At 47.3% G+C, this 17,794-nt stretch overlaps 1 non-coding gene and 1 pseudogene across 1 annotated transcript; both read right to left on the bottom strand.

Annotated features, from left to right (window-relative positions):
• Positions 1-204: 204 nt before the first annotated feature.
• Positions 205-17,058, bottom strand: LOC119399820 (protein Tob1-like; annotated as a pseudogene).
• Positions 14,649-14,724, bottom strand: Trnaa-cgc (transfer RNA alanine (anticodon CGC)). The gene has a single exon. It is a non-coding gene; the product is annotated as a tRNA-Ala (tRNA).
• Positions 17,059-17,794: the final 736 nt, after the last annotated feature.

The raw sequence follows: 17,794 nt of genomic DNA, 5'->3' as shown, positions 1-17,794 counted from the left end.
TTGCTTCGTTTTCCAATGCGCCGTCTACATCCTCCTATTGTCACATCCAAAAATAATTGATAAATGCCCAGTGTCCATAGCTTCGGCCTCTTCCCCACCAAAACCTCTCGGGTTATGCGGCAGCTCTTTTTTTTTCAACGCGAGAGTGTGGCCCTCTAGAATAACGAAACGACAAAAAAGAAAGACAGTTGTGGCGCTCTCCGACTAGTTTGCCAACAGCAGGTGCTGTTGGAGCGCAGCTCCGAGTTCGGCTGCCGCCCCGGACACCGCTGAGTGGTGGTGGTGATGCGGGTGGTGGTGGTGGTGAGTGATGTGTCCCTGAAGCGAGCCACCAGCAGCCGCAGGCCGCAGCCAGAACGGAGACGCCGCCCGCCGCGAACCGCGACGCGGTCGTGGGAGCGGAGGCGGGCAAGACGCACCGCCGCTGCTGCCTCACCTGCGACCACCACCGCGGCGCCGCATCGCCGAACGCATCAACGGGAGAGCGGCCGCCGCTGCCGCCGCCGCCGATCCGTACAGATCGTGTGGCGAGAGGGGGTTGCCGCTCGTCGGCACGCCGCCGCGCCCCTGGCGACGTGTTGCTGCTGCTGCTGCTGTGGTGCGCTGCTGTTCGCTGCTCGTCGCCTCAGGCTGAGCTCGGTGGGCGAGAGCCTCTGGGGCGCTTGGAGCTTGTCTTGAGCTTGGTCGAGCCGAAACTTTGTCTGCGCGAAGCTGGCCGGTGAAGGTGAGGGAGCGCGTTCCCGTGCCGTTGACGACCGGAGCGCCGGCGCCGGGGTTTGTGCAGGGACCAGCAGCGGGCGGCGGCCACGGCTGCTACGGCGGCCAGCGCGGGTGCCGAGGCCGCCGACTGGGCGGCGACCGTGCCCGGAGACAGGGGCGTCATGGCTGCACAGGGACCAAGGCCCAGGCCGGCCAACTGAGCGACCAGGGCCTCGTCGGCGGCCGAGCGGGCTGGTCGAGCAGCAGCCGAGATTCGGAGACGGACGACTGAGGGCCGCCCAGAAGCACCTGGAAGAAAGTACGAATACAGAGATCGGGATTTATTAAATAAATATTCTGCAAGACTTTATTCTGACACTTAATATAAACACCTAAAACGCAACTTAGTATAGATCTGGCGCGTAGCATAGAAAAAAATGCATGAAAACAAGGCAAAAGATTAGATGGGCTTAAATATAGGAGTCATCATCTATAAAGTCCGTTCATGCGCACGGAAGTAATTCCAGATCTACAAAAGGTCTAGGGTGTTTAAGCACAATGATGATGATGATGTCGAGAACACTATTTCAACGTGTGTAAGAAGTTCATTTACGGTTCCAACGTCCTGAAGCGTTCAATGGTCACTTTTAGAGGCTATCAGTTCCTTTGTCGCATTTGAAGTCTGCTTAGTGTCTGTAAGATAATCAAGATCCTTCCTGCTTCATCGAGTCATTTTCATCTTTCGTATGATCAACGATCAGTACCGCTCAGAACAACAGGCGGCTCTGACGCACCTTGTCTCCTCATACAAGGCTTGAAAGTCTTTTTGGCTTTATACCATACCTAATTGCAACAGGCATTTCCGTCAAAGTCGTCGGGCCTTCCTTCGTAGAACAGATTTCTCTACATCATCACACTACTTTTGCAGAATACTCATCAGTTTGACTGTAAATTTTCTCAAACGGAGAATTTTGGCATAAGACATTTTGGTGAACACTAGTCACACTGGGAAAACTCCAAGAGCGAAACCACATAACGAAGGCCTGCCGTTTCGTCAGCGGAACTTGGGCTGAATTCTTAGATGTCCAGATTATGTACTTATAGCATCTACAGCATAATAAAAAACCGCACGGGCTAGCCAAAGGGCTGTTGGTATTGTTGTTGTTGATAATTATAAAAAACAGCGTGCTATAAATGGGTACACGAGAAGACTATAGACCCGACATGCGCCGACTTTCAGCTGAAAGCTTCCGTAAAAGAACATGAGATAACCAAATATTACGACGCATGCGCCTCGTTTCGGCACTTGCGCCGCGTCTACTCTTCCTTCACCTCCGTTTCCAGTGCGCTGTTTGTATTAGCAATGAAGCAATACCAGTCAACCCAGTTTTCTATCTACTGCAGCATTTTATTCATTCAGAGCACGGCCACCACCGCCACCAACTTCACGGTGCGGTCAACCGACAACACCCTCGTGTTATGAGGCACGCACCTGTGCCGCTCCTTCTCGCCTATGCGGTAGGACACCTCGCCGGGATCTATCCAAATGCTCAGGTCGGGGGGCAAGTTCTCCCGGACGTCCCGCAGATCGACGCCGCTCTCCCGGGCAGCGATCTGGAACACCGGGTCCAGGGGAGGGGACGTCTTGACGCAGCGGAACGCCGAGCCCCGATACGGCTTCTCCGGATACCTGCGTACGTCATTACTGTTTCGTTCACGAAGTACATAATATATTCCCTAATAATTCGTAATAATTCTTGGGTTTAACGTGCCAAAACGACGATGTGATTATGAGGCACGCCGTAGTCGCCCCCCGTAATGAAACTCGTCGGTAATTAAGAACACTGATAAACTCCTACGTGCATAAATGCTTAGTGTGTGCATTATGCAGAGTGCTGCAATTGGTCACAAAGCAAGGCACTTCTTTTACGCGCATCAGCAAGAAGAGAGAGAAGAGCGAATTTATTAGAAGGCAAAGAGGTCTTTTTTTTTCCGCATCATTCCTTCGCATTGTGGTCAGATAACGTTGAAACGTTCTCACAGAGAACCTGGGTAATCTACGAGGAAAAAAATAGCATCCACGGAGTGAATGATGATGAGTGGGCGAAGCTGCGGAGGTTCATCGATAAACCGTGAATCTTCCGTGAATTCTGCCCAGTACATCATCACCGACGTGAGATCGGGCGCGTTTATACTAAAGGTTCGATGAGTTATGACGACTTGCAGCTCACTTTAATTTTACATGTACGCTGTGAATTTGCATTGTTTAGAAAACCATTGCTTTAGAAAACATCTGGCGTCTTCGTTAAGCAGCTGGCGTCTTTTCGTTTTGCTTTAGAAACATCTGGCGTTCTTTCGTTTTGCTTTTACAAAACACCTGGCGTCTTTCGTTGGTTTATTTCATCAATCAACGGCGTTTGAACAAAATTTTTATTGTTTAATCACGCACAGGAGAAATCTCACCAGGCACTACCTTGGAGGTAAACAATGGCTGCTAATGGGAATGAGAGACAGAAGAAGTCGGCTTTTAGCTAACACTTACACTTCTACTTCTACTAACGTTTCCTACTGGAACATGCCAATGGCTGCTGATGGGGAATGAGAGACAGAAGAATTCGGCTTTTAGTTAACGCGCACGCTGCGAATTTTTATTGTTCAACAACGCACAGGAAAAATCTCCCACCGGCACCACCTTGGAGGTCAAAGCGTAAGACTTGTTACGCACTACGACTACTACGACTACGACTACGAGGGACGAACGGGTGCCGCCTTAAGGAGCTTCGCCCCTAAAACAAAAATGTAACAAGCATCGTGGCGCAACTGTAAGCATTATTCAGGAGCAATGCGATTCTCGCTCACTGCACATGGCTGCGAGCCAGTGGCTATCATCAGTCAAGGTTAGCAACGAAAAACAACAACAAAGAGGCAAGCACTCCTTCCACACGTGCGCAAGGACGTCGTGCAAATCGGATGACCTGGCAACAGAGCACCGCCACACATCGATCGACCGAAAGGTCATCATCAAGGGATAAGTGCCGCGGCGTTACGGCGCCGTATAGTACATGGCGCCTGGAAGGTGGAATAATAAAGGTCTCGATTAGTCGAGTGGCATAGATCGATTCGGGGAGATGTATGCGGCAACAGTGCCTCTGTGCCTTCGCTACTCTGTTGGAGTTGAACCAAACCGGAATTTGAAGCACGCAAACGGCTGGAGCATCGTCATCACGGGATAGGAGCCGCAAGAATGCGGCGCCGTATACATGGTGCCCAACGTAGGAAGAATTAAACTCGTCACCGCCAGAGGAATAATCGAGAGAGAGAGAAGCGTAAACGCAGTGGGGTTACCCAAGTGCGTGCTCGGTTCGCTGCCCCTGCACGTGGCGAGGGGGAAAGGGGGGAATAATAGATATCACAGAAGCAAAACATTCAGGAGCCTTTGCACTTTCGGGAAAATGAGGGCAAGGGAAGCTTGTTGATGCGTGCATGGCTAGCTTCTACTACCTCTTTTCTTCTTTTTCTTTCCTTCTTTTCTTCTTCTTCGCATTGCGCAATCCTCCTCCTAACCTATTTCTTTCCTCCACGCCAGGAATGGTCATTCATTACCGCTCAGCAGTGCAAACACTTCAGTTCGTACAGGCACACAACGACGGTGATCGTTCATGTCCAGGCAGAATGAAATGTGGCAACGTGAAATGACAACTGACCTCGATAACAGATCAGACTGCCATATCAGGAGCGACTGATCACCGACAAGCCCAGGATCGAGATAGCATCAAATACACTCAAACCTCATTGTAACAAAGTCACATCTGCCACAATGTAACTTCGTTATATCCGAAAATTCGTTACAGACGTTATTTGTAACCACTGTATCTATGACAAGACTATTCTTCGTTTACTTCGTTATAACCGATAATTTGTTATATCCGTATTCGCTATATCGAAGTTTGAGTGTATAGGAAAACGGAGCATACAAATACGCATGCGACCGGCGCACCTTCGAAGGCCGCGTTTCTGTACCTCACTGGTGCCCGGTTTTTCGGCTAAGAAGCCGAAATCTATGAATTATAAAAGCTTTGCCTAAAAGGAGGAGTGATGAAATAACAGATGAACAGCTAGTGTGAACGCACAGAACAAGAACCACTCGCTTAGTAGTTCACAACACGCCCGTGAAGTGCGGTCGACTTCAAGAAGCGCAATGCGGCTTTGGTGACCTTGTGCACGCACTTAAAACGTAGGCTAAGGTTCCAGGATCACGATTTCCGAAGGGGGTCTTGTATAAAAGGCGATGACGTTTGGCTTCTAGGAGCCCGTCGTTGAGTTTGGTAAGACGAGCAGTGGCATAAAAAAATGTGCTCAATCCTATGCTGACAGCGCATAAGTTGCATGCCGCCATTCCACCCGCGGACGGTGGTCTAGTGATTATGGTGTTCGAATGCTGACCCGAAGGTCGCGGGATCGAATCCCGGGCCGCGGTGGGCGAATTTTCGATGGAGGCGAAAATGCATGGTTGAGGCCCGTGTACTTAGATTTAGGTGCTCGTAGAGATGCCAGGGACGAAATTTCCGGAGCCCTCCACTACAGCGGCCCTCATAATCACATCGTGGTTTTGGCACGCTAAACTCCAACAGATATTATAATATGTTGACCATTCCAATGAGAAAAGATATGCATTCGTAAGGTCTTCATTGGTACATCAGTTCTGTGCATGGCATCTCTGTGCATCTCTCAGTCTTCGGAGTTGGTGATCGAACGCAAGCCAAGTTTGAAGAACTCTATCGGATGGAGGAGCATCATCAAGGGATAGAAGACGCAGCGTTATGGCGCCGTAGAGGATGAAAATGGAGCAGGAACGAAAGTTGCCTCCGCAGGAAGAATACCAAAGGCTTTGAGTACTGGAGTAGTAGATTGATTCGGGTTGTATGCAGCAACATCGTCTCTGTAGCTTGTATCATTTTTTTTTCTGTAATTGTTGAAGGATGGTAATGTAAATACGAAGCACTCACGTACCGTGATCTAGCTACCTCTACTAAGATTGTGAGACCTAACTGCTTTTGAAGCCAATGCGAATTAATTCAATGTCACGTGAACATTGACATCGAACGACGAAGTTCTGAGCAGCGGAAAGAAGCGCCTCGAAGTGTGGATCTCAAAAGCCTAATGACATTCATAAACAGGAGCATAGCAGCGAGGACGATGACTGATTGGAATGACAAATGCATGTAGCAATCGAGCGACGACATGCTCTCACGTTTACATCTGTTGTGCGCGCCGTACGAACAAGATAGCGCCAGTTAGAATCGCAAATGCGAGAAAACCGTTGTGCACAGTGACGGAACAGGTGCAGTAGAATCGGAACGGAAAGGACAACCGGAAAGAAAATTCGGTTTAAGTTCAAACAGAGATGCCTGACGCACCACATACGAAAAGCTTCTTTCCTCGACGATGGATCAGCAACAATACGTCGATTCCACCGGACGACATACCTAAAATCCAGGTTGCCCAACGAAAAATGTGAATCGGCGTTTGGACGAAACAGTACGGCTGAAATATACGCGGCGCTTGGAGGAGAAATTCAAATATGCGTAATACTCCTATAGGAAAAACTTCGGAGCCTAATCTACCGGGGAAATGGGCGCAAGCGAAGCTTGCCGTGGGCGTGCATGACCTACTGCCTTCATTTCTTTCTTTCCTTCCTTCCTTCCTTCTGTCTTTCTTTCGCATTGCTCAATGCTCCCTCCTAACGTAATTCGTTCAGTTTTATTATAGGCAGCGGCCATCCGAGGGACAATGTTTCGGGCTGAATCGGCACGGCGTCTGTCATGTTCTTAACAGCGTTCGTCAGCGTGTGGAACGGCCCAACGAAAGGACCATCACGCGAGCACGAAAACGCGGGTTAGGAATTCAGCTTTCTCGAAATTGAATTTACCTGAAATTTGAAATTCTTAATATCGACCTTACGCGTTGTCCAGCAGATCGCTTTTGGTCCGCCAACACAGAATATTTCCAACGAAGCGATCATAGTAAATGTACTGCTTCCCAATTGTTTTTTTTGTATCGTCGATAGAGGGCATTAGTATGTTTCAGTTCAGTTTACATTGGGCAAGCATGGGCGCTTGGCCTAGTGGTCGAGGCACTCGCTTTCGGATTGGGTGAACACGTGACGGGTTTTTTTCCGTCACGTGGGTTTATTATTTTTTTTTTTTGGTACACCCATCACCAGCTTCACAGCTCAGTCAATACAAGCTTAGTTTGATAAACAGCGACTTCAAATGCGAATAAAATGTACAACAGGCATTTGAGACTCGTGAACCACGCTCCCACACGATTCTCAGCTGCGTAGTGGCGCCGCTGTTCATAGCGGCAATGCGTCATTATGTGCACTCAGCATGAAGAAATCCTAGTTGAAGTATTGCGCGCGCGCGTGTGTGTGGGTGAGGGGCGTGTGTGTGTGTGTGTGTGTGTGTGGTGTGTGTGTGTGTGTGTGTGTGTGTGTGGTGTGTGTGTGTGTGTGTGTGTGTGTGTGTGTGGTGTGGTGTGTGTGTGTGTGGTGCGCGCGCGTGGTGCGTGTGTGTGTGTGTGTGTGTGTGTGTGTGTGTGTGTGTGTGTGTGTGTGTGTGTGTGTGTGTGTGTGTGGGCTTGGAGGAATTCACGAAGAGATAACAGACATGACAGTGTCGCTGCACCGTGTTTTCCGGCATTTCAAAACACTTCGACGCAAATGGGCGACATTCGCAGTTCTTACGCGCCTTAAGTCAAAACACTGCTGTAGCTCAAAGACGTGCTTCGAAAGCTCGGGTTGTGTCTGATTTGGAGGATGCGCCATTGGATGTGGCTGTCAGTCTGCGCAGTGACGCCTTAGTTTTGCAATACAGCGGTTAGTGTGATTCCGAAACTATAGACCGGAATTCTATAGCACGTGAGTGAGCGTGCATTTGGGTTCTGCCTTTGGTCTAGTATGCGTACTCATCTGCGACACCGTGCTGAAGGCACACCCGAGATCAAGAGTATACGCGCCAGAGGTTCTCCATCAGAAAAAAAAAAAAGAAATTCTGGACAACATAAAATGAAATTCTGGAGTGGCAACCCCAAAGTAAACAAAGCACTGACACGTTGCAACACGTAGTCTGACTGAAGTCTTTCATCTCAGGTCTCATGGCTGGACATCAAAGAAAATGGCGTTTACTCGCAGAACACCTGATCAACAATATTCTGATTAGAAGTGTAACTTAGAATACACTGTTGGTGAGTTGGTATTTCAGTGTAATCAGAAAAAGCGTTCCACAAGGTCGCCGTCTTAGTATTCTCGCAATCGTCAATGGCCCGTCGTGGTCACTTAGAGGCTACGACGTCGCACTGTTAAACACGAGGGCGCGGGTTCGATTCCCGTCCACGATAGCGGCCGAATTTCGATGGTGTGCGAAATGCAAAAACGCTGTTAAACTTAGATATGTGTGCACACGGTGTAGACCCCAAAATCAACCTCAGACCTGTACTACGGTGTATGCCTCAGAATTATGTCGTGGTTTCGCCATCTGCAATACTCCGTGACATATGACTCCACTAATAATTACCAACGTACCAGTGTCCCCGGAACTTTCGCCTGAGCGCCCGGTCCAGTTCCTCGGCGAACTGGTTGACTCTCCGGCGGGCAGCTTGTTGTACAGGAAGGAGACGAGGAAGTTGAGAGCCACCTGGATCTCAACCTGCATCCTGCCGGGACCCGCGCCTGCCTCCGAGGAGTCGGCCACTGCGGGAAGAGAGGTGGTATATGACGTCACGAACATGCAAGCGAGTCAGTTGTGTAAAAAAGTATGACATGATTGAAATAGGGCAAAGGTTCAGGGGAAGACAGCAGCTTCAAGAGATGAAATATTGTTGAACACGGGGGCCAACGTTTCGACAAGTCTTTTCTTCAAGGCAGTTGCTGCCGTGAAGAAAAGACCACTCTAGCGGCACCCCCTGTTCAGGGATTTCTCATAAGTGCAATATGATGTCACAGGATAAGAACTGACACGTGAGTTGAGGAAAGCTTGTGGACAGGTGCACTCCAATAAGCGCGCTTCAAGGCACTTGCCCGGGCCTACAAGAAGTTGGTAGGTGCACAAGAAGTTGATAGTTGGCCACTGCAGCAAGAGTGCACCACGTCACGAAGGGGAGAGCAAGTCACTGGCGACGTCGAGCGAATAAAAGATATATCCCTACGGCCACAAGCTATCACGTGACTTCAGGAAAGTTCGTCGGCAGAGAGACGTAACCATGCATTCGAGGGAAAGGATACAAAATTTTTTACACCCACTTTTACGAACAATGACAAAAGTATTGACATTGCGACGGCGTATCACAAAGTTGCCAGCAGTAAAAATGGACAGGCTATTCGTTACCACGTCCTCTCTCCCTCGCTCCCTTGTAGAGCTAACGATACCTCATCACAGCGTCGTTCCATAACGCTATCTATCTATCTATCTCTCTCTCGCTGTGAATCACTTTGGAAGCTTTCATGCCAGTTTCACATCAGTTTGATATCAACCGGTACCTCTGTAGCTGGGTTGAAAAGACAGTAGAGTGAGAAATGTACTTTTTAAGAAAGTGTGGTCGCGGGCACACCGACAAGCGCCCGAACACGTAGTCATGAAATCACCGCACGTCAATGATTACGGCCCCACTGCGAGGCACTGGGGAGGCAGCGCGTGCACAGCATTATATCCTTTGTGCTTCCGGTTCCTACTTGAGCTTTCAATTGTTTCCTCACGTTGCTACTTCCAACATTCAAAAATCGAGGCAATCAATTTTCGTTCTTGGGTCATCGCAATTCTCACACGCACGCGGCCTACGGTCCCGGGCATGCGAAGTAAGCCGATATGTAAACCCCGCTCACGTACGGAGTACGGCGTTCAAACTGAGCCGCGTCAACACGCCAGAGCGTGCATCTTTCCCCGTGTTTTTTAGCGCTTTGAAGTTGTGTCATGATGTCTTACAAACTCGCCCAAGCTTCCGTGCTTCTAATCTTTTCCCCATTGTAACTGACTTCTGCGCACGTCGGACTATAAGTTTGCCTCTCGGCATCACAGTCTAGTCCAAGTGCCTGGCAAGACGCGTCCGGCTATGCTCGATTTACAAAACTGACGTCTATCTGTCTCGTAACACCTTGCTCGAGTCAAATAACGTGCCATATAGCTACTTCCTCGGCGATTGCTTCGCATGAAGTCGAGTCCCACAGTATGGTGGGATATCGGAATACTCTCATATGACACATATACCACATATTAATAATCTTGTATGAACCCAAATAAATCATGTGTTCTCGTATGATCATACCAGGTTATTGGATATATGTCACATGTGCCATATATATATATATATAATATATATAGATATATTAAGATTATATATTATTATATATATATATATAATATATATAATATATATATATAGTATATATAATGCTAGAGGCCCGTGTAGTGTGCGATGTCAGTGTACGTTAAGAACACTATAGATGATCGAATTTCCGGAGCCCTTCACTAAGGCGCGCCTCATAATCATATCGTGGTTTCGGCACGTAAAAGCCCCATATATTATTATTATCCTCATCGGGCATTGGCCCTTGATGTTGTCATACAGATGACGGTCCTTGGCGATTTTACCTTTTAACCGCATTTCCCAACTGCGTGTCGCAACTGTCTCCGACGGGACCGTTCTAGATATTCTCAAAATTGCAAAACGACTCGAGCTTTACCGTGACGTCACACTCACACTAAGTCAAATCGGCGTCGGACGCTTACCCGGAAGCGCTTTTAGGCGCGAACAAGTTGTTTCGTAACCTTCGAACTGTTTGCATTTCATTTCTGCGTCCCACACGCAAATGACGTCATGTGTCGAAATGCGCCATTCAAAGATTTCTCATTCGCATCGGCGCTTTGACGTCACTGGAATTTTCACCCGCTTCGCATATCCAATTTCGCGCGTTACGTAGAGACAAGAGCGCCTAGAATAGGCCTGTTTTTGCTGAATCCTACGCCGTCAGTTTTACGGAGAATAACATGATGCAGGAAAATCAATCAGAAAGGCAAGCAATCAGAAAGGCAAACTGCCCGAGAACATGCCACCTGGCGAGAAGAGGTGGCATGTTCAATAGGCTAAGCCATCTTGTAATCCTTTGAAAGCCTTCGCAAACACATGACAAGACTTCTGCAAATCGTTGATAGACCAAATGTCACGTGTACTTTGTCACGTGATGACGTCAGAAGGGTATGTCTCTAAATATTATTGCAGTAGTCTAGTTCAATAGGCGAAATGTGAATAATCTGATGCCGATCAGTTCAACCTCTATACATGCGAACGACCATTTCTCAACCCAGTTAGATGTTTGAAAGAATTGTACAACGTGCAACAACAGAACGTAGCTAACTCCCCTTTCGTTTATCATCGTTCCCACCGATCAATGACGCAGGAGGCTATGAAAACATTTTTGGCGTTTTTTTTTTTCTGATAACGATTGATTTCAGCGAACGCCTTTGACTTCGCAGTGCTGTTCACCGCAGACGCAAACGTGAAGTACCTCGTTCATGTGTTCAAGGCAACATGGTCCATACATTTACATTGAACATCATCGCCACGCACATATTCAACAGCATCAATAACCAATACCTGCATGAACTGCACCTGCATACGTGCGGCTGACAATGCGGTTGTTCTAAGGTAACATGCCCGGTGCATCCTCATTATGTAGTGATGCCAGCACGTCTAAGCGTTTTTTTTTTATTTTCTCGTAGGAAAGATGAAAGGGGCGTCACAAAAGAAAATAATAAACGTTGTCTAAACATATCTGCGTTTAAGTGCATGCCCCAATAAACATAACTGAATCCCTCACATCACTGATTGCATCCGTACTGGCATCTCGTTTGTACTACAGGCTCGCATAGTTTCGTTTTCGCCCCCTTTGAATTCAGTCATTGTGCAAACCAATGAAAATTCTTACCAGTGACCAATCTATGTTTACTGTAGCTATTACGCAACAGCAATAGTTCCTCTCTGAAGTTCCGAGCAGGTTTTAAACTTCCTCTGGCTAAGCCTTCGGCGAACCATTTTGTAACCAAATTTTTTTCACTAAGAAGTAGCCGCATATGTAACATCGTATCGTTAACGCGACAGCCTTCAGATTACGTTAGATACTATTACGTCGACAGCTACGAAGCTTAAGACAAAAATAAAAGCCAGTGCCACCCCAAGTGAAATCTGTACGAACGGCGGAGCATTGATTCGCCTGTGTTTCCCTTGTGTTTATGTGTTTTAGGGGCGAAGCACCTTCGGGTCTCGGCTTGTCGGTGGTGTATCGTCGTCTGCTGTCGCGGCGTGCATGGTCTTGTCCTGTCCATTTGCTTGAGCGCAAGAGAGGGTGCCACCACCTCAGCGCTCGCCGTGTGGCGAGAGAGAGCGAACGGCGCGCGTTGACTATGGAAACGCTCTTTCTGCGAAGAACGCTGAACTACTAGCTCGCGAGGAGCAAGAACGCGTCCTCGCCCGCGAGAGACAACGCCGACACAGGCAGCGTCTGCTAGCGAGTTTCTTGATTGAAAACACCGACTGCTCGCGCTGCACAACCGTTCACCGGCCACCCCGTGCACTGAATCTTGACCTGCAATGTAGTGCCGCTGTAAGATTTCTCTTGTGCGTAGTTGAACAATAAATATTCGCAGCGCGCGCGTTAACTGAAAGCGGACTGTGGGTATCTGTGTTAATCTTTCTGCTGTCTCTCACTGTCCATTAGCAGCGATTTTGCTGTGGGATGCACCAGCGCACACTGCATGCTTCGCCCCTCCACGGGTTTTACGTTATTGGAGCTGAAACACCCTTCCCTACATGCTGCGCCCCTCCCCAAATTTTGTTTCTGTTCTTTTGTGTTCTTGTGTTCCCCTCCTCTTTTCTGTTTTTGTCGCGCGATGATGTGATATTTTCTGTCCTTTTGTTGTGATTATCTGATCTGTTTAGCAATTACCTATTTTTCTGTGCTATGGTCTTCTTTTCTAGTCTTTTTCTACTGTTTGCTGCTCGGAAGACGGTTCGTCCAACTCCCGACGCTGGCGTTTTGCTATCGCTTCGTTGGCTCGGACAGACGAATTAGCCCTTCGGCGACGCTGGCGTCCCAAACGAGCAGCCTCCTAGGCTTATGCGTATCAAACCAACATCCTCTAGACTAGCTCTAGTCTAGAGGGTGTTGATCAAACGTGGGACCTGCGTGACGCCAACGCGAGACTTGAGACGACGACAGGGCGGTCCCTTAAGCTACTCCGCAGTTAATAGCAATCTTTAGGCAGAGCTTACGTGTTGCCTGCAGAGTGGGTTGTCACATCAAGATCCCGCAGTTTCAACAAGTGCCGATCCAAATTGTGATCATTTGAATATGCCGAATACATCTTTGAACGCTTCTAATTTCACCTGCGCTTCAAATCGGAAGAACGTACGTGAAAATATTGAGTAAAAAGACTTGGTAATAGGCGAGTCTGCTCTGGGTGTCTGTGCGCAGTCATGTATCAGTTCAATTCTTACTACATCAATATTCGCAATGTCCTCACCACGCCCATTTTTCGGGTGGTTGCGTAGGCTGTGTTCAAGTGCGCTAGACACGAAACAGTTGATTTCCTTATGCCGCATGTTCCTGCGGTGGTGTCTCGTTCCGTGAACTCTATCAAATCCAATAAGTCAATGTGCCCGGCAGCTCGTAGATATAAAATTTCCATGATTCTGATAACTAAAAAAAAATGTGCGCAAACTACATTTTCAGTTGACAGAATTAAGGGGCGCCTGAACGCTGTCAAATATGCGGTGTCATTTGCAGGTACCCTACAAAGAATTCTAAGGCTTCCAGTGTTGCAGACCAATCGAAATTCTCCCCGGGAAAATGAAAGTATGATCCTGCAGAAGGCGCGGCGGTACTTCAGAGACCTGCCGGAGCGCCCGCGCTCCCACTGCTGACGTCAGAGAACAGAGGCGAACACGGGGGCCGCGTTGATTGGAACAATGTTGACACTAACACAGCGCGAAATGAGTGAGAGGGGGTGAAGCTCGGGTGGGCTGTGCGGCCTGACCTCCATGCGACCTTGTTCCACAGTGAGCCCGCTTCGGCATCGATTTGCCCTAGTTTCGGCGGTGGGACCCGCGCCATTCGGCAGCAGCAAAAAGAAAAGAGGAAGGGGGAACACCCTCTCCTCAGCCCCTTCCTCACGTTCCTCCTCTCCTCATCTCTCTTGACGTTTAGGCAGTCTTCTGCAAACTTCATCCCCGGCTTCCTCGGGTTCCCTTCGTTCCCATCTGCCCCCCTTTCCTTCTCTCCCTCGCAGTATTACTCTATCACTCTTTCAGCTTCGCAGTTCGCAGCGCCCCCAATCTACCCGCCGCGTACTTCCGCACACGCGTCGTCTGTCACTGTTGCTGCTGCCCTTTCTTTTTCGTCTGCTACACCTCCCAACGCTGTGCTGTCTCCTACTATGCGGTTTCGTCTTAGCGCGCGGGTCTACGTGTCGTCTAACGTTAGAGGGCCTCTTATTGGGATTCTGCGGTAGCAGTAACGGCACGCCCTTTGAGTGAAGCCAGCTGCGCAAGCAGCCAGCAGCCCTGCCATCAGAGAAGCTGCGATTCCGGCAGCGGTGCCTATTGAACGTGTAACCTGACCTTGGGAACGAGAAACGACGTCCAACGTTTCTTTCGACGTCTCTGGCGTAATGTGTAAGAACGTTGCACTGTTGCAACGTGCATGTACCGACTCTTGTATAACTGACACATTAAGGAAAGAAGGAAAATGTTTCGAGGGGCTCGTTTCTTTGTTAAACGCAACCAAATAAATCCGACAATTAGGCCATGGAAAACATATCGGTCACTAATTGTTGTCTTTAACTGCAGTGTAGTGATCCTGATGTGAATTGAAAGCAACTAGAGTGTACGAAAAAGCACCCTTCCCCTCAGTGGGATCCGAACCCACAACCTTCGAAGCGCGAGTCCGATGCTCTATACCAATTGAGCTACGACGGAAGGCGCTTCGATGTCCACTTCATTTGGGTATTTCTGTGCGTGTAATCCCTGAGAGTGTTAGCCAGCGCCACTCGTAGCCAAGGTGGCGAGTGTGGAACACTCTTCTGCCAGAGGGCGTCACGTGTCACGTGACATGCCATCATGGCATATGAGGACAAAATGAAACGTCGGTGAGATAAAATGGCCACGAGACAAGGTAGAACAACGGAAAACTTTCATGCACGACCGAATGAGGTTGTTGTCCAGGTGCGCGAGACAGCGCCATCGAACTAAGATCGATCAAAGACGGTGTTGTAACCCAAGTGAAACTTCTCTGCGCCATTCCAATAATTTTATGTTTCCGTGCGATTCTTACTGAGGTATCTGGCAAATATATGGAAAACATATGGACGCTATATTGATTCCGCACGAAAACATACGGAGTCACTGGAGTGGAACATGGAACATTTCAGTAGGGGACAGCTGAAAACCTACATAATTTAATATTCGCGGTCATTTGGCAAAAACAAAAAATATCATTTAAGCCGAAATGTGGTAGCTTAATACTAGCCGACGCTTTCCATTAGTAAGTCAAGACAAGACCAACATTATAGAGTCATAACCCTAGACTTCGTATACGTAAATATTGTCGATTTTTCATGTTGTAAAGTGATATATAGTCATGGCCCCAAAAACCAAAATTTAGATAGATAGATAGATAGATAGATAGATAGATAGATAGATAGAGATAGATAGATAGATATAGATAGATAGATATAGATAGATAGATAGATAGAGATAGATAGATAGATAGATAGATAGATAGATAGTAGATAGATAGATAGATAGATAGATAGATAGATAGATAGATAGATAGATAGATAGATAGATAGATAGATAGATAGATAGATAGATAGATAGATAGATAGATAGATAGATAGATAGATAGATAGATAGATAGATAGATAGATAGATAGAAATCCTCTCTATCCACATGCAGAGACCAATGACGTCACATGCCGCGAAGCCGTACGGAAAAGGCTGTGTCAAAAGGGGGCCATTTTTGAGGTCCACGCCAGAGCTTGCTTTCACGTTTACTGCTCTCGTCGCAAATTTTATTCGCTTCTGTTTTCTTTGCGGCACATTTTATGGCGTACGTCTCCAATGACGCCAAACAGCTGTCCCCTCCCGTTTCCTCTTTTCAAAACTGATACGATGCGCCCACACTCACGCGAAAAACTTCAGCAAGTGCCTCGTTTCTTTATTTTTTTCTTTACTTTCGGAACTGTTGCATCCGCGAAGCGGCGGGTGACGTCATCTTCGTTAACGAGAAACTTTCCCGTCGGGCGTAGTTGCGAGAAAAGAACATAAAATGCATACATTTAGCGTTTCTCGACAACGCTAAACATCATACCCCGCTGTCATTTCGCGAAAACTGTCGAGAGAGTGACGAAAACACACGCTCTCGCGAGCACAGGGAAGCGCGGTCTTTAGTCTCGTTGTTACACCCCAACGGTCATTTTTTAGTTATTTATTTTATTTATTTATTTATATTATTTATTTATTTATTTATTTATTTATTTATTTATTGATACGACACTTCTCTTCTAATTATTGCTTGAAATGCCAGTGTATTTTAACTGTCAGCGAAATTATCAGCAGCATCCAAATAACCACTTGAAATTGATTTGATTGCTTGATTGATTGATGATTGATTGATTGATTGCTTGATTATTGATTGATTGGATTGATTGATTGATTGATTGATTGATTGATTGATTGATTGATTGAACCACCGCAATGTTGCTGAGGTGGTGCAGTGCGCGGTATCGGTTCTCTTTATTTCTACCATTGGTCTTTCCTGTCCGCCTCAGTATTAAAGTGGTTACGGCGCTCGGCTGCTGACCAGGAGGTCGTGGGTTCGATCTCTGCCGCGGCGGTCGCATTTCGATGGAGGTGAAGTGTTTTAGATGCACCTCTACTGTGCGATGTCAGTGCATGTTGAAGAACACGAAATCGTGGATCTCATCCGGAACTCAGCACTACGGCGTGACTCATAATCATACCGTGATTTTGGCACGTAAATCCCAGATATTATTATTATTATTATTATTATTATTATTATTATTATTATTATTATTATTATTATTATTTTATTATTATTATTATTATTTATAGGTCTGCCTCAAGTCAAGACTAATTTCGGCGTACACACAGCATATCTCTCGGCGTCTGTACACTTATTTTCTTTCTATCATTGACCTCAAATGTTATCCGCCGCATTGCATCGGCGTGGTTCAAACCCCCACCTTCGCGCATGCTCAGGAATCCAGTGGCGCCACCAGCTGCCGCCATATATACACTGACATACGCGTCGATGTGATCAATCTACGCCGTCAGGCAGCGCATGTGTGGGAGAGCTAACTGAAGCCTATATGCGGGTCACGATTAACGGAAAATGATATAACAAAGGGGGGGGGGGGGGGGGGGGGGGAAGGAAATAAAGAAAGCAGATGCAAGAGCTGCGTGCCCCTCGAGTTTGAAAAAAGAAACAGCGGGCAGCAGCTTGCGTGCAAACAGCTGTCTTCTCTGAAGCGCTCGCTTACTTCTCCAAGAGGCTCTATAGCACAACTCCGCTCGGCTATGCCCAGCTGTTCTTCCAGCTCTCTCATCTCTCGTCACGACAAAAACGTGTTCAATCAAGCCTGCCGTATTGCAAAGACAAATTGCCCCTGATATTCTGTTGCACCTCTCCAGAAATGTTATTTATTTATTTATTTATTTATTTATTTATTTATTTATTTATTTATTTATTTATTTATTTATTTATTTATTTATTTGATTTGCATACATAGATACACAAAGGACACAGAGAAAAGAGTGAGAAAGCGACTTGGCAACTGCCGCCTAGAGGGGCACAACGCCTGCCTACTCTTTCGGGATAAATGTTTGTCGAATGCAACAAGAAGACGACAGAAGATAACAGAATTTTGGTGTAGCTTCGACGAGCGTATCCTCGCAATATATCGCTGACACAAACTTCAGTCACTGCGCAAAGTTCTTTTTTTTTTGTCTAAGTACAGAATACCTC

Source organism: Rhipicephalus sanguineus, chromosome 7, assembly GCF_013339695.2.
Source record: "Rhipicephalus sanguineus isolate Rsan-2018 chromosome 7, BIME_Rsan_1.4, whole genome shotgun sequence".
NCBI lineage: Eukaryota > Metazoa > Arthropoda > Arachnida > Ixodida > Ixodidae > Rhipicephalus > Rhipicephalus sanguineus.
Note: the sequence above shows the minus strand (reverse complement) of the source record. Positions and strands in the feature narration are given on the sequence as shown.